The sequence below is a fragment of the Tachysurus fulvidraco genome, chromosome 2 (assembly GCF_022655615.1).
Source record: "Tachysurus fulvidraco isolate hzauxx_2018 chromosome 2, HZAU_PFXX_2.0, whole genome shotgun sequence".
Lineage (NCBI taxonomy): Eukaryota > Metazoa > Chordata > Actinopteri > Siluriformes > Bagridae > Tachysurus > Tachysurus fulvidraco.
The window spans coordinates 33,808,393-33,822,483 of NC_062519.1; the positions used below are offsets into that span (position 1 = coordinate 33,808,393).

General features: G+C 44.0%; 1 pseudogene; it reads left to right on the forward strand.

Annotated features, from left to right (window-relative positions):
• The first annotated feature begins 7,603 nt into the window (after nt 1–7,603).
• LOC125140097 lies at nt 7,604–10,679 on the forward strand (annotated as a pseudogene).
• The last annotated feature ends 3,412 nt before the right edge of the window (nt 10,680–14,091 follow it).

A 14,091-nucleotide genomic window follows, 5' to 3' on the forward strand; every position in this document is an offset into this window, starting at 1 on the left:
CTGTGTATCCAACCTTCATGCAATAAGAATGAGGAATTTCTTCTTTCCAGTGATAAGAAACTTCCAGCAATGCACATAACATTAATGACATTTCAGTCTGCATTTTTGGTTGTTGCTATGGGAGCAGTGAAGTAAAGGAACTTTAGGAAAAGGGGCTCATCTGCACTCACAGAACTTTGGAACCAGATGAAATCAATATGATGTTTTGACAACTGCTATCACAATCAACTATTTTGAATAACGACTGCTTTCACTTCTCATTCATAGCCTATAATTTCCCTCAATTGATGTTTTGATGACGGTGCTAGAGACAGCTGTCTAACACTTCTGTCCATGTAGCATTCAGTTTGTTTTTTTTATCTGGTGACTGTAAAGGCCACAACATGTAATTTATATAATTTTCATACTCAACAAACTATCCAGTGAGCCCCTTATGGTCTTGAGACACTGTCATCCTGGAAGAGCCCACTCCCATTAAGGTAAAAAAAAAAAATCATCACAAAATAAAGGTGATTAGTCAGAATAACTTTGTATTGATTCACAGTAGTCCTCCTACATCATAACACAGCTATATGGGCAGTTATACTCAGCATTGAACTTTGTGCTTTTATTCCTCACAATGATGAACAATGATATATGGACATATTAGTGCTAAATCTCTCGAGGATAATTTCATTATGCTGGCTATAAAGAAGATAAATTAGCATGAGAGGGAGGCACTCCCATATGTTCCGGAATTGCATCTTCACCCACCTTCCCTTTAAAACTGTTGCCTGTTTTACCGACCAAAGACTTGTCAGCCTTCCCTTGTACAGCTAATATAAATCTACTTAATTATACATTCATACATCAGTGGTGTCAATTATAAAGACTTTGCAATTTGTTTCTTATTAGGTATGAAAATAAAAAATTGCAGTTATAAATAAGGAACATTTTCTTGTTTTCATAAATTTAGGTCAATAAATTATGCATGATGGCTTAATTAAAAATTTTGGTAGGCTGTTTCCGAGATCTTTTTCTTGTGCTGTCAGCATGGATGATCATGTTATGATTTCTGACCCATTACTGTGTAAACTTTCCAGCCTCTCTTCATGTTCATAAAGTAGTCTTTTTGATCTAAGCCTCATAAGCATTCATACACACAGGCAAAAAATATATCTCTTTTTTTCTCTTACCTAAAAGCTTCTCATAGTATGTATCATCTTACAGGTCTCCATCTGTGTTTTATATGTTCAAATTTGCTGGCATATATTACATTATTAATTGGCCCTGATTATTTAATTGTCCTACTGTCCAATGCCTAAGAATCTGTATGAACTTGGTCACCATGCGGAATAAAATCAACATTCAGTTTATGACAATAGGACTACTATTAAGCAGATTTTATCAAGGTGGGATTACCTAACTGTATTAGTGAATTAGATATCACAATTTAGATTAGATTATAACAATTTCTGTGTCTTATATAATTTGTTCCCTTTTCATGATATAGAATGATTTATTGTATAGCGATTGTGTATTGTCTTAATTCTCAGTGGACAAATTAAAGTCTCTACATATAAAAAAGTGTTCAAGGTAATGAAAGTAGGTTGAAAATCCAGCAATTTTGCACCCTGGTCCCTAAACAAAATAAAGACCTAATCCATATTATCCCATAGGTCTTGACAGATCACATCTCATTATTACCCCAATACATTAAGGTTTGAAAAACTAGAATGACACTGATGGAGCAACCAGACACAAACCATATATACACGGAAGCTTTCTGGAAATCTACTCACTTCTTTAATTTCATTCCACAACTGGGCAATCCGTTTAGGCCAAATGAAATATTTATTTTCCAATAGCAACAGTCATATTTAGGCTGAAGCAATAGTTTCCCCAGGCAGGCGTTTTCTCTAGAGCTATAAAACATCTGCGTCTGTATTTCTGGAAACAATGCAGAAGGGAAATAGACCCTGTAGGTACATGGAGTGTCCACTCCAATTTACACATGAACACATACTCACATCTGGAGGTTGAGAATTGTTTGTTGGATTAGATCCAGACCACAAATCTAGCTACAGTTCAAATCATCAAGGGTTACATATTTCCTGTTAGGAAAAACTGAGTTCTTTTTAATATTCTAGCAAATGTCTGAGCATGGATTAAAAATAAAATTTTATATTTGTGCTATTCAATACATCGCTATCATATGCATTAAAACACTAATGTGTCATTGGTTTTCTAAAAAGAAAAAACCCACTTCAACCTAATTCTGTGTGAAATTCATATATTCCTCAAAATGTGAACATTTTAATTTAATTTCACACCACTTTCGTCATAGTATGGCTTGATGTTGATATACAGACGGGTGACAAATTAAAGCAAAAAGAACATATCTAAATATACTCATGTGCCTTTTAAAGCCACAAGAACAGCTTTAATGTACTTTTGCATTGATTTCCCAAGTCTCACAATCTGTGATTGAGGGATGAACAATTTTGTTCGAATGGGGTTTGGATTATGGTGGTGGAGATCTCTGTTTCACATAGGTCCAATGCATTGGGAGATCTCCAGATCTGGTGACTGAGGACATAGTATGTGATTTATATAATTTTCATCCTCTTCAAACCATTCAGGGAGACCTTGTTTTCTGTGATGGCATGGTGATAGAAATGTTTCATCATAGGATAAAGTGATTTGGATTCAGGTGGACACAAGTCCAAACAAAAATTTTAAAATTTTAAAAAAATAGTCGTGGCCTAATGGTTAGAGAGTCTGACTCGTAATCCTACGGTTGTAGGTTCGAGTCTCGGGCTGGCCACGACTGAGATGACCTTGAGCAAGGCACCGAACCCCCCAACTGCTCCCCGGGCGCCGCAGCATTAATGGCTGCCCACTGCTCTGGGTGTGTGTTCACGGTGTGTGTGTTCACTGCTGTGTGTGTGCCCACTTTGGATGGGTCAAATGCAGAGAACGAATTCTGAGTATGGGTCACCATACTTAGCCATATGTCATGTCACTTTCACAATCAGTTGGCTTTAACAGCATACCACAGCATAGCCCCATTTCCTTTAATATGTCACCTGTTCGTATATGCCTTTTATTCAAAGCGTTATGTTAAAGAGTAACATTGTTAATAGCAGGTGTCAAAGTCCAGCTTTAAAATACTACATTTACAAAAAAATAAAATGATGACTAAGGAATACAAGGCATGGAAACTACTGTATAACAGCTACCCTGTCACCCACCTTTACAGTACCTATTTGCTTTGTATGAATTCATGTAAATACTCAATCATGACATCATGTTTCCACCAAAACTGTGTTTCCTCTCTCTATATGCAGAGCTATGTGATTCATCTTCTTTAAGTCACCTCTGATTTTCACTTCCTGTCTGCAGTAGCTCCTGTTCCCTTTCTCTCTCCACAGGATAAACCTTCTGTGACAACTCTCCGTCAGTATCAGAGTCTTGACAGATGTTCCCGAGCATGCAGGTTGCACCTCCTCCTCCTCCAGACATGCAACCTGAATTTGATTAGAGATGCAAGTAACAAGATAATAAAATGAAAACTATTAATCCAAGGCACTGAAGCTTCATATCATACCTAACTCAGGAGAAACAACAATCTTCTAGGAAACTCAAAACCATAGGTTTACAGGGGAGATCTATTTGATTGGGAACGAGTTCACCAATGGAATAAGATACACTGTTACCGGATTATAAACAACAATAATTTTTGTTTGCGTTTTCTTGACTATACAGTTAATCATGCACAACTAGATGGGTGGCTTCTTAGAGTGATCAATGGACTTGAGACTTATTTGGCAAAGTATGTAAACATTATTCTGTTGGTGCTGAATCATGCATGCAATATATTACCAGCATAACCAATTCTTAACCATAAATCAAAGACTGGAAACAGCAAGTTAAATTCCTAGGGACAAATTCAACATTGAGTACAGCATGCAGTGAGGATTTAACTCTAATAGTGTACACACATTCCATTTCAATGTATGCTGGGATATCCACCCCCTTTATTTCCTTGGTTTGAGAACCATCGGAGTTCCCCAATGTGGATGACTGGTTCAGGCACAGTAGAGAGGTTTGGGAAAGCACACACAATTGACTACAAAGGGCGATCAAACATCAAGAAATTCAGAAATCCAGGTTAGCCGCTGATGCTGTCTAGCTTTCTACGAAAAACCTTTGCTTGAAACTCCTATGCAAAAAGCTGAGCCATACCTTCCAAGGACCATTCAAGGTTTCATATATATAGACAGCACACAATTATGAACCGACACAAAATATTGTTCTTTACTTTTATTTTCTTTAATTTGGTCAACTTAGTCAACTTGTCCTTTAAACCATGCTTGGATAACTTCTTTAAATGTGAACGTATCAAATGAACAAATCTGTCACATGGTGACACACCCACTCCTGCTGAGCTTTTGGCTAACTCAGGGGGCACATATATCTTCCTGTCGCTTTCCCCTGGTGCGGCCAAAGAGCGCTAGCTGCTGTTTTAAGTTGCTATTTTAGCTGCTGTTTTAGCTGCTGCTTATTGCTGTTTTAATTTGTTTATGTATATCTTTCCGAGCTGTTTTAAACTTGACTCATTATTGGGTTTTATTGGGATTTCATGAACTACAGTAAGTATGGCTGTGATCCATCGGCTTCTATGGATGGTGGAAGTGTAGGTGGTGGTCCGTTGTTATTGGTGTTTTTGGGGTAGGTGTGCTTAAGATGGGAGTTGTGAAACGATGAGGTTTTGCAATAGCTGGCAAGATGGTAACCTACTTATCTGTTTCACGACATTGAAGGGGCTGATGTACCTGGGATTGAGTCTGCGGGTTCCGAATGAACCTTCTGTAAAAGTTTGCAAAGCCTAGGAACCTTTGCAATTTCTAAATACTTGAGGGGGTTGGCCATTTAGTGATAGCATCCACCTTACTTGTATCCATTTCCATTCCATGGCCATTAATGATATATATCAAGACTGTGATGGTATTTCGATGGAATTCACATTTTTTGCCCTTCACAGACAGTTTTTGTTGTAAGAGCAATTGCAGGACTTGCTGTACATGATTGAAGTGGGACTTATATGAGGGGGGTAAATCAAAATGTTGTCAATATCGACAATCATATAGTGGTGTAGGAAGTCCTTGGGAACTTTAACAAAAGCTTGGAATACTGCGGGTGTGTTAGACATGGCATAACAAGATAATCATAGTGCCTAGAGGTGAAAAAGGCAGTTTTCCACCACCACCCCCGTCCTTTTCTGGAGTACGCTCTGCGCAAATCCAATTTTGTGAAGATCCGTGCATCCCAAAGTTGTTCAAAGTCCAGGGAAACTAGAGGCATAGGATAGGGATATTTGACCATAATGACATTCAACCCACAATAATCAATGGCCTTAATCCACCATCCTTTTTCTCCACAAAAAAAGAATTTTTTTTTCACTTCAGATTGTCTTAAAAAACATTTACAATGATCAGCAGAACCACTTATTTGAGAGCGCCATGTGAATTGACTCTGCTCTGGGTGGTGGTGGGTTGCAAAGAGCATGAAATAGGTTAGTGTTTTGTAGCACCGTGAGATGCTCCTTGTAGGCCGTTAGTTGTTCTTGATAAGCAGCAAGTTGTTCATCTTGATAGGCCACCAGGGTTTGTAGCTGAGTGGGATCTGCTGGATTCGCAGTTGGCATAATAAATAATAAATAAAAAATAATTCATAATTCAATTGAAGAGAAGCATTTATTAAGCTTAGAGAAAATCCAGGCATACAAATACAAAACATATAGCAAAAACAGATAAAAAGTACAAAAAACCAACAAGGCAGTCAATGGGAAAATCCAGAAAAATGTGAGTTGAAAAAGGCAGAAACAGAGATCATATATGTGAATACAAAACACTTGAAAACAAGGCTCGGTATAGCAGTGGAACTGACAATACTTTGCGTTGGAAAGCAGCGTGTGTATCTCTTAAATGTTTGTAAACCCAGAGATGGTTTCTGGATGTGAACCATGGAAGTCTAGCATTCCGGTGAGGGCTCCCTCTGACGTAGTGGCGGAGGGATGTGGTTGATGTTCTTACAATAACCTAGTTGGACAAGTGTACATACCCCTACACTATAACTCTGTTGAGGCACCTTTTGATATACACCATGGAATTACACAATTATTTTGCAATAAGAGTCAATGATTATGGCACATTTCAATTTGGCAATATTTTGTCACTCCTGTGCAATGTCTACTTCAAGTCATCCCACACATTTTTCATTGGAATAAGGTCTGGTCTTTGGCTAGTTCATTCAAAACCATTAATCATATTTTGGTTAAGCCTTTTAGATATAGATTTAGATATATGCTTTGGGTCATTGTTACACTATGTAATTACTTTTCATCAGTGTTGTAATGTAACGAAGTACAAATACTTCATTACTGTACTTAAGTAGAAATTTCACATATCTGTGCTTTACTTCGCCAAGTTTCACTTTTACTCCACTACATTTCCTAGATAAAATGTATACTTTTACTCCGCTATATTTCCACAAAGTATCTTCGTTACTCATTACTACAAAATAAAATCAGAATAAATGTGTGCGACTGCAATAAGAAAGGTTTGGCGAATCACTGCTCCTAGATTGCATTACACAGCTCCGCACGCTCTATTTCAGCGTAATATTGCCAAAGGAGGCGGATGGAAGCTGCCATGGAAGCACCTACTGGAGGACCTCCCGTTATGGTAGGCCAAGGGTGGCCAACCAGTCAGAGACCAAGAGCCACATTTTTTACTGTGTTACCGCAAAGAGCCACATCACACACATGGGCACACATGATCATCACCTTTTTTTCCCCTGCCATTTTGAGAGCCAACTTGACACAAATTGTTTACTCGAATGATCTTGCTCCTACTGGGAAACCTTGAGGTATTTTCATCCCACTCACATGCGAGTTTGATGAAAATACTGTATTGAACTCAAGCGAAGCGAACACGCACAATAAAAAGACACAAATACAAACTTCGATATGAACATAAGAGCCGCATGAAACCGGGCAAAGAGCCGCGGGTTGGCCACCCCTGTCTTAGACGACAACTTCAACGATAGTGGTGAACAGGGTGAAGAAGATAACATACACCCCTGGCCATATTTGTAAGAAATGTTTCTGTACATTGGAATGAAAAATTCTTCCCACTGGATGAAGTGCCTCTTATGCCTACCGAAAATCACTAAAATTTTACTTTTTACTTTTACTTCAAATACTTAAGTACATTAAATATCAGAAAATGACTTTTGATACTTAAGTACAGTATATTTCAGATACAAGACTTTTACTTGAGTAATATTCTAAAAGGCAACTTTCACTTCTACCAAAGTCTTTTTTATACTGTAATTGGGTCCCAACTCAGTGAGTTCTCTTTCATCATCTCGTGTTTGAGATCCACCTATGGGAAGGGCATCCGTTCCTGACCTCTACAGAAGGGTAGGCCAACGCTGTGGCCGGCTCTCCTGAACGCTTCGGATCAGGAGAGGGATGTGTATGACGGTAAGCTTCTAGGGCCTCCTGCCGGCCCGAGGAAGCAGCTCCTGCCCGTCCTCCCTGCATGTGCAAAGACACATGAGGTATTGCTGGGGAGATCCGCTTGATCTAAAACACAGTCTCGCGGGGCTTGAGGTGAAGGATATGGCGGGTCTGGGCATGGGCGACCCCCCCGTGATCGAGCCTTCCATCGCCAGACACCTTAACCCATCCTTGGGCGGGCTGCTCACCCCACCCAAGCCTGTCCTCCCGGGCAAGATGGATCGTTTCTCCGCATCAATCCATCAGGCGTCTTATAAAGCCTCAGCTCTTTCCATTCGAGCTCTCAATGTCTCCTCGCTGTGGTCCGCGTATCAGGCTGAACTCCCGCTTGATTTGGGCCAGCAGCTGGAGAGTGGGTCGCCATCCCCCGATCTCTGGAAGGAGATCGTCACGGTCAATGACCTCGTCCTCTGCAATGCCCATCAGGCTGTCCAGGCTAGCGGGCGTTCTATGGCTTTGTCGGTGGTCGGAGAATGTGCGCTGTGGCTCAACCGATCTGGTCTCCTCGCGCCAGTTGAGCCGGGTCAAGCTCTTTTTGGCCCAGCCGTTGCGCTGATGCAGCAGCGCTGCGTTGATAAGAAGAAGGAGGATGAGGCCTTCAAATTGTGTCTTCCTAGAAAGCCGGCGCCGCGCCAGACACCATCTGGGCGGCCGCCTAACGCTCCTGCTGTGGGACGCCAGTCCCACTACGCTGGCGGGTCCAACAAACCCGCCCCCTCCCCCCCCGATAGGCCCTGGGGTAAGACGTCTTTCTCCGTGGCCACGGCTCGGAGGCCTCCTATCCCCGCTCCTTCTGTTCCGAAACGTAAGCGGCCGACCTGATGTTTGGCCTCTGGGGGTCTTCAGTCCATGTTTATGGGCGGCCAGCCCTCCGGAAAACCATGCTACCCTCCAGGTTCACCTGTCCAAGAGACGGAGGGTCTCCTTCAGTGAGGTCAGCCCCCCCTCGCTGGCGAGGGTCACCCTTTCTTCCGCACAGGCTTCACCGTTCCCCGGTCCCAGTAGGAACGGCCGTGGGATCGAGTGCAGAAGCATTGTCACCAAACACCCCCCTTCGCACACCTCTCACATGTTCAATAAAGGCTACGGCCCCAGTTTTTCACAAAAAGATGATGAAAACTTCTCTGGTTTGGCCACTGGAGGGCCCCGTCGTGCCATCAATGAACGACCCCCGGCGTCCCGCTCCCCCGTGTAGGGACGCTCGGGAGTCACGTGACAGCCTGGCTGTCTGTCTCGGCCCCCGATTGGGTGATTCACACGGTCACGAGGGGTTACAGACTTCAGTTTGTCCAATCACCCCCACGGTTCAACGGAGTGGTCTGGTCCCACACGGACCAGGGCTCCGCCCACATTCTGAAAGACGGGATCTCATCTCTTCTCGAGAAGGGAGCGAATCGAGTTGTACCCGCGCATCTAAGCGATCAGGGGTTTTATTCTCGTTATTTCCTGGTCCCGAAGAAGGATGGATCTCTCCGTCCTATTCTGGATCTCAGAGTGTTGAACAAACATTTACAAATACAAGAAATACAACTTCAGAATGTTAACACACGGCTCTCTCATACGTTCGATAAAACGGAACGATTGGTTTTGCTCGATCGATCTGAGCGATGCTTTTTTCCACATAAGCATCTATCCTCCACACACAAAATTCCTTCGTTTCGCCTACAAAGGCGTATGTTACGAATTCACAGTCCTTCCGTTCGGGCTCGCGCTGAGTCCGCGGACGTTCTGTCTGTGTGTGGAGGCGGGGCTTGCGCTGCTGAGAATAGCAGGTCTCAGGATCCTGACTTACATAGACGATTGGCTTATTATAGCCAATTCGAGAGAGAATGTGATTCAGAACACTGCCCGTGTGCTCTCACACATCGCTGCGCTCGGTTTCAGAGTCAATGTGTTAAAGAGCAATTTCAGTCCCGCTCAGGAAGTCATATTCCTGGGTCTGGAGCTGAATTCCGTCGTGATGCGCGTGCGCCTAGCGCGGGGGCGCGTCTCTTCATTCATGAACTGTCTATCGCGGTTCAGGGAAGGGTGCGCGGATACAGTATCGCACATGTCTCAGATTACAGGGTCTTATGGCTTTGGCTGTCCATGTCTTGCCTCTAGGTCTTCTGAGAATGAGGGCTTTCATGAAGTGGATTTTGTCCCTTCATCTCTGCCCGTTGCACGATCTTTTCCGCTTTGTCTCGATGACACGCATGTGCATGGCTGCGCTGCGCCACTGGAGAGCTGAGAAGTTTTACGCACATGGGACCCCTCTCGGGGCGATCATGATGCGGAAAATGGTCACGACAGATGCCTCCTTGACAGGGTGGGGAGCCACTCAAGAGGGCAGATCAGTGAACGGTGTGTGGCCGATCTCACTTCGCTCAGCCCATATAAATTACTTGGAGCTCCTCACTGTGTGGAAAGCTCTGATGCATTTCTCACCCCGCCTGCGAGGGCATCATGTGCTGGTACGCTGCGACAATACGACAGCTGTAGCGTATATCAACCGTAAAGGCGGCATGCGCTCCTCCAGGCTTCACGCTCTGGCTCACAAGCTGTTGGTATGGAGCATGCGGCATTTTCTGTCGTTACGGGCGACTCACGTCCCGGGCCTTTTGAACAGGGGTGCAGACCTTCTGTCGAGGGGGAACCCTCTGTACGGAGAGTGGAGGCTCCACCCCAGATAGTGGAACTGCTCTGGGAGAGGTTCGGCCAGGCTGCCGTCAATCTCTTCGCCTCGTGCAAAAACGCCCACTGTCCTATGTTCTTCTCGCTTCGGGACGAGGACGCTCTGGCTCATCCATGGCCCAGCGCACTGCTCTACGTTTTCCCTCCACTCTGCCTGATATCCCCGACCCTGGCCAGGGTCGCGGTGCAGGGTTTATCTCTGATCCTCATAGCCCCCAGGTGGCCCAAGGCACCTTGGCTAGTGGAGATAATTCCTCTTCTGTATGCGGAGCCGTGGTCCCTCCCGTTGCGTACGGACCTCCTGACCCAGGCGAACGGGGAGATTTTTCATCCTCACCCGGGCAGGGTGGCTCTCTGGGCCTGGCCCGTGAGAGGGCGAATTTGAGCACGCTGGGGCTTCCCCCCCCGTGTTATCGCCACGATTCAGAGTGCCAGGGCCCCTTCCACATGCTCTCTCTATGATTGCAAATGGTGTGTGTTTGAGGCGTGGTGCGAGGAGCACCAGCTCGTCTCGTATCTGTGCTCAGTCACTGATATTCTGGGTTTTTTACAGGGCCTTATCAATCGTGGCAGGTCTTTTCCGACAGTTAAGGTCTATTTGGCGGCTATCGCTGCATGTCACGCCGGCAGCACCCCCTTATCCGTAGATTAATGAGGGGCGCGCGCCGCTCCCTGCCGGTCACCAGGAGTGTGGTCCCGGATTGGGATTTCTCCATGGTGCTGGAGGTGCTGGCCCAACAGCCTTTTGAGCCCCTGGGGGATATCTCCCTTAGGTTGCTGTCCTTCAAGACGGTGTTGCTCCTGGCTTTGGCTTCCGCCAAACGTGTCAGTGATTTGCATGCGCTCTCGGTTCATTCCTCGTGCACCAAATTCTCGCTCAGCGGGGATAGGGTTTGGCTTAAGCCTAACCCGGCCTTCGTGCCTAAGTGCTTTCCAGCCTTCACTGGTGGTGTGATTGAGCTCTCCGCTTTTCACCCTCCTCCTTTTTCCTCTGCGGAGGACCAGAGGTTGAATGCTTTGTGCCCTGTGCGCGCCCTACGGCGTACGTGGACAGGACGAACTCTTTTCAGGGGAGCGATCAGCTCTTCATCTCTTGGGCCCCACCGAACACGGGAAAACCCATCTCTAAGCAACGCCTCTCTCGCTGGATTGTAGAAGCTATCTCCTTAGCGTATGAGTCTAGGGGCGTGCAGCCTCCAGATGGCCTCAGGGCTCACTCCACTAGAGGCTTGGCTGCTTCGTGGGCTCTGTATGGGGGAGTTCCCTTGAAGGACATTTGTGCCGCGGTGAGCTGGTCCTCTCCGCACACCTTTGTCAGGCACTACCGGCTTGATGTTACTCGTACCACTGTGGCTCATGCGGTCTTGAGTGTGGGCTCTTCGTAGCCACGTGCACTCTTGTCAGCCCTGTCTGCCCGGCCTGGCTGTGCATGTTTTCAGGCATGTGGTCTACTCCCCGCCATACGCTCGGGTTGGTCCATTTACATGTTTATTTAATTGTTATTGAACACCGTTCCACCTGTGGAACACTACCGCTAGGGGCTGAAGCTGCATAATTTCATTGTAACTTTTAAGCATTAAATCCTCTAAAAACACGAAAAAACTTATGTTTCTAGTAAAGTTTATACTCTCAATATTTTTTTAAGCCCACGCACAAAGCATAATATGATTCATAGCCGTCATACTCTTAGAAAATTTTTTTTGGAGAAAACTGACTAGGTGGCGCTAGACCAGTTTTTCCTTACCTTTAGACGCATCCCTTTCTTCACTGGGGTAATATATTCCAAAACAAATATTCCACAAAAATCCACACAGGTCCAAGGAACTGAAATCTGTAAGCCTTTTCCAAAACGCTTTCGTCGCGCCGCAAATATTCCGAAAAACTGGAAACAGTAGTGCGCCACCATTTTGTTTAGGCTCTAACTTCTCATTGGAGTATTCAAAAATTCTAAATTATGTCAGATTTATAGCCCAGGGCCTAACAAATCAAACAAGCCCTCACTTTAGCCAATCGGTGCTTGTATTGCAGAGATAGACGGCTGAGAAGCCAATGAGGTCAGACATCATTTTTGGGAACCCTCCCTTGACTGACAATTACTCCTTCCAATAGCAATGAAATTGGCCGGGACCTATATAGCTCTTTAGCCAATAAGGAGACGATTCCAACGGTATGCCACGACCCGCCTCTCTAATGCTGGCTTCTGTGCGAAAATCGTGCGCGATGGGTTTATTGCGCAATCCTCGAACTTTTCACACTCTCACAGCTCAGGGTGTCAGGTTACAGGCCTCTTTACACAACAGAATAGTAGAGAGAGAGGCTGTGCTTGTTTTTGGCTATTTAAACTGAGCATGCAGTCTTTTAATTCAAAGTTATACAGTAAACAAGTAAACAAGAAACACATGACCGGATGGACATGTCCATAGAAAAATAGTTTTATTGAAGCCATTTTTGGGTCTTTTGACTTGATTTTTTTTTTGGAGAAAGCCAAGACATGTGGCTATGACCCTCAGTTGTTAAATGTTACCTATCATGTTCCAGAGAAATAAGATTAATCAGTTTATCAGAAAAAATCTCAGGCGGAAATCAAAACTTCCATTCTAGCCTCTGTAACTTTGTGCCAGTAAGGCCTAGAATCAAGCTGAAACTAGTTTCTGAAACCAGAGAATATCTTCTTTCCAATGAGACCAGGCTCACCCCTGTGTGTCAAAGTATGTGGGAGCTGTATCACTTTTTGTTTTGTATACAATTTCGGGTGTTCAATATCAGGTTAAATGTTCTTTTCCTGCAGGCTGCCCGCTTGTTGGACGTCAGCAAGTTTTTAATATGCATGTTGCCGCATGCTGTGTTTCCCTTTGGCTGAGCTTTTTGCCCCGTGCAGTATGTTATGTCTGCTGCTTTGTGACGTGCCGAGCACCACCTTTTTGGCCGTCCTCTGGCTTACAGGGACTCGCAGTGAGTGTATTGGGCAACCGGGGAGTTGTCTATATCTCCCATAGGTGGATCTCGAACACGAGATGATGAAAGAGAACATTAGATTACTGTCGTAACCCTGGTTCTCTGAAACCTATTAAACTTAAAAAAAAAGCAAAGAAAATCCTCAGAAGAATTAACATCCAAAAAGCAGTAGCATAATGAGCACTGAACCTCACACCGGCACATTGCTTCTCAGCAGTGACTATTTTTTTTGTACTGATATAAGCTCTGCTGAGAACAAAAACTTCTTATTAAGAAGACAAATTAAAATACTGCCATCATCACATTCGTCCCACTGAGTGTATGCAGACGCATTGTTATCGCCGACCTGCAACAATTAGCGTTGCAACTATCAAAATCTCCAAAATAGGGAAATCATATATATACAGTCATATGCAAAAGTTTAGGAACCCCTGACAATTTCCATGATGTTCATTTATAAATATTTGGGTGTTTGGATCAGCAATTTCATTTTGATCTATCAAATAACTGAAGGACACAGTAATATTTCAGTAGTGAAATGAGGTTTATTGGATTATCAGAAAATGTGCAATATGCATCAAAATGAAATTAGACAGGTGCATAAATTTTGGCACCCTTGCCATTTTGTTGATTTGAATACCTGTAACTACTTAGCACTGATTACTTGGAACACACAATTGGTTTGATGAGCTCATTAAACCTTGAGCTTCATAGACAGGTGCATCCAATCATGAGAAAAGGTATTTAAGGTGGCCAATTGCAAGTTGTTGTTCTCTTTGACTCTACTCTTAAGAGGGGCAACATGGAGGCCTCAAAACAACTCTCAAATGACCTGAAAACAAAGATTGTTCAACATCATGATTTAGGGGATGGCTACAAAAAGTTATCACAGAGAT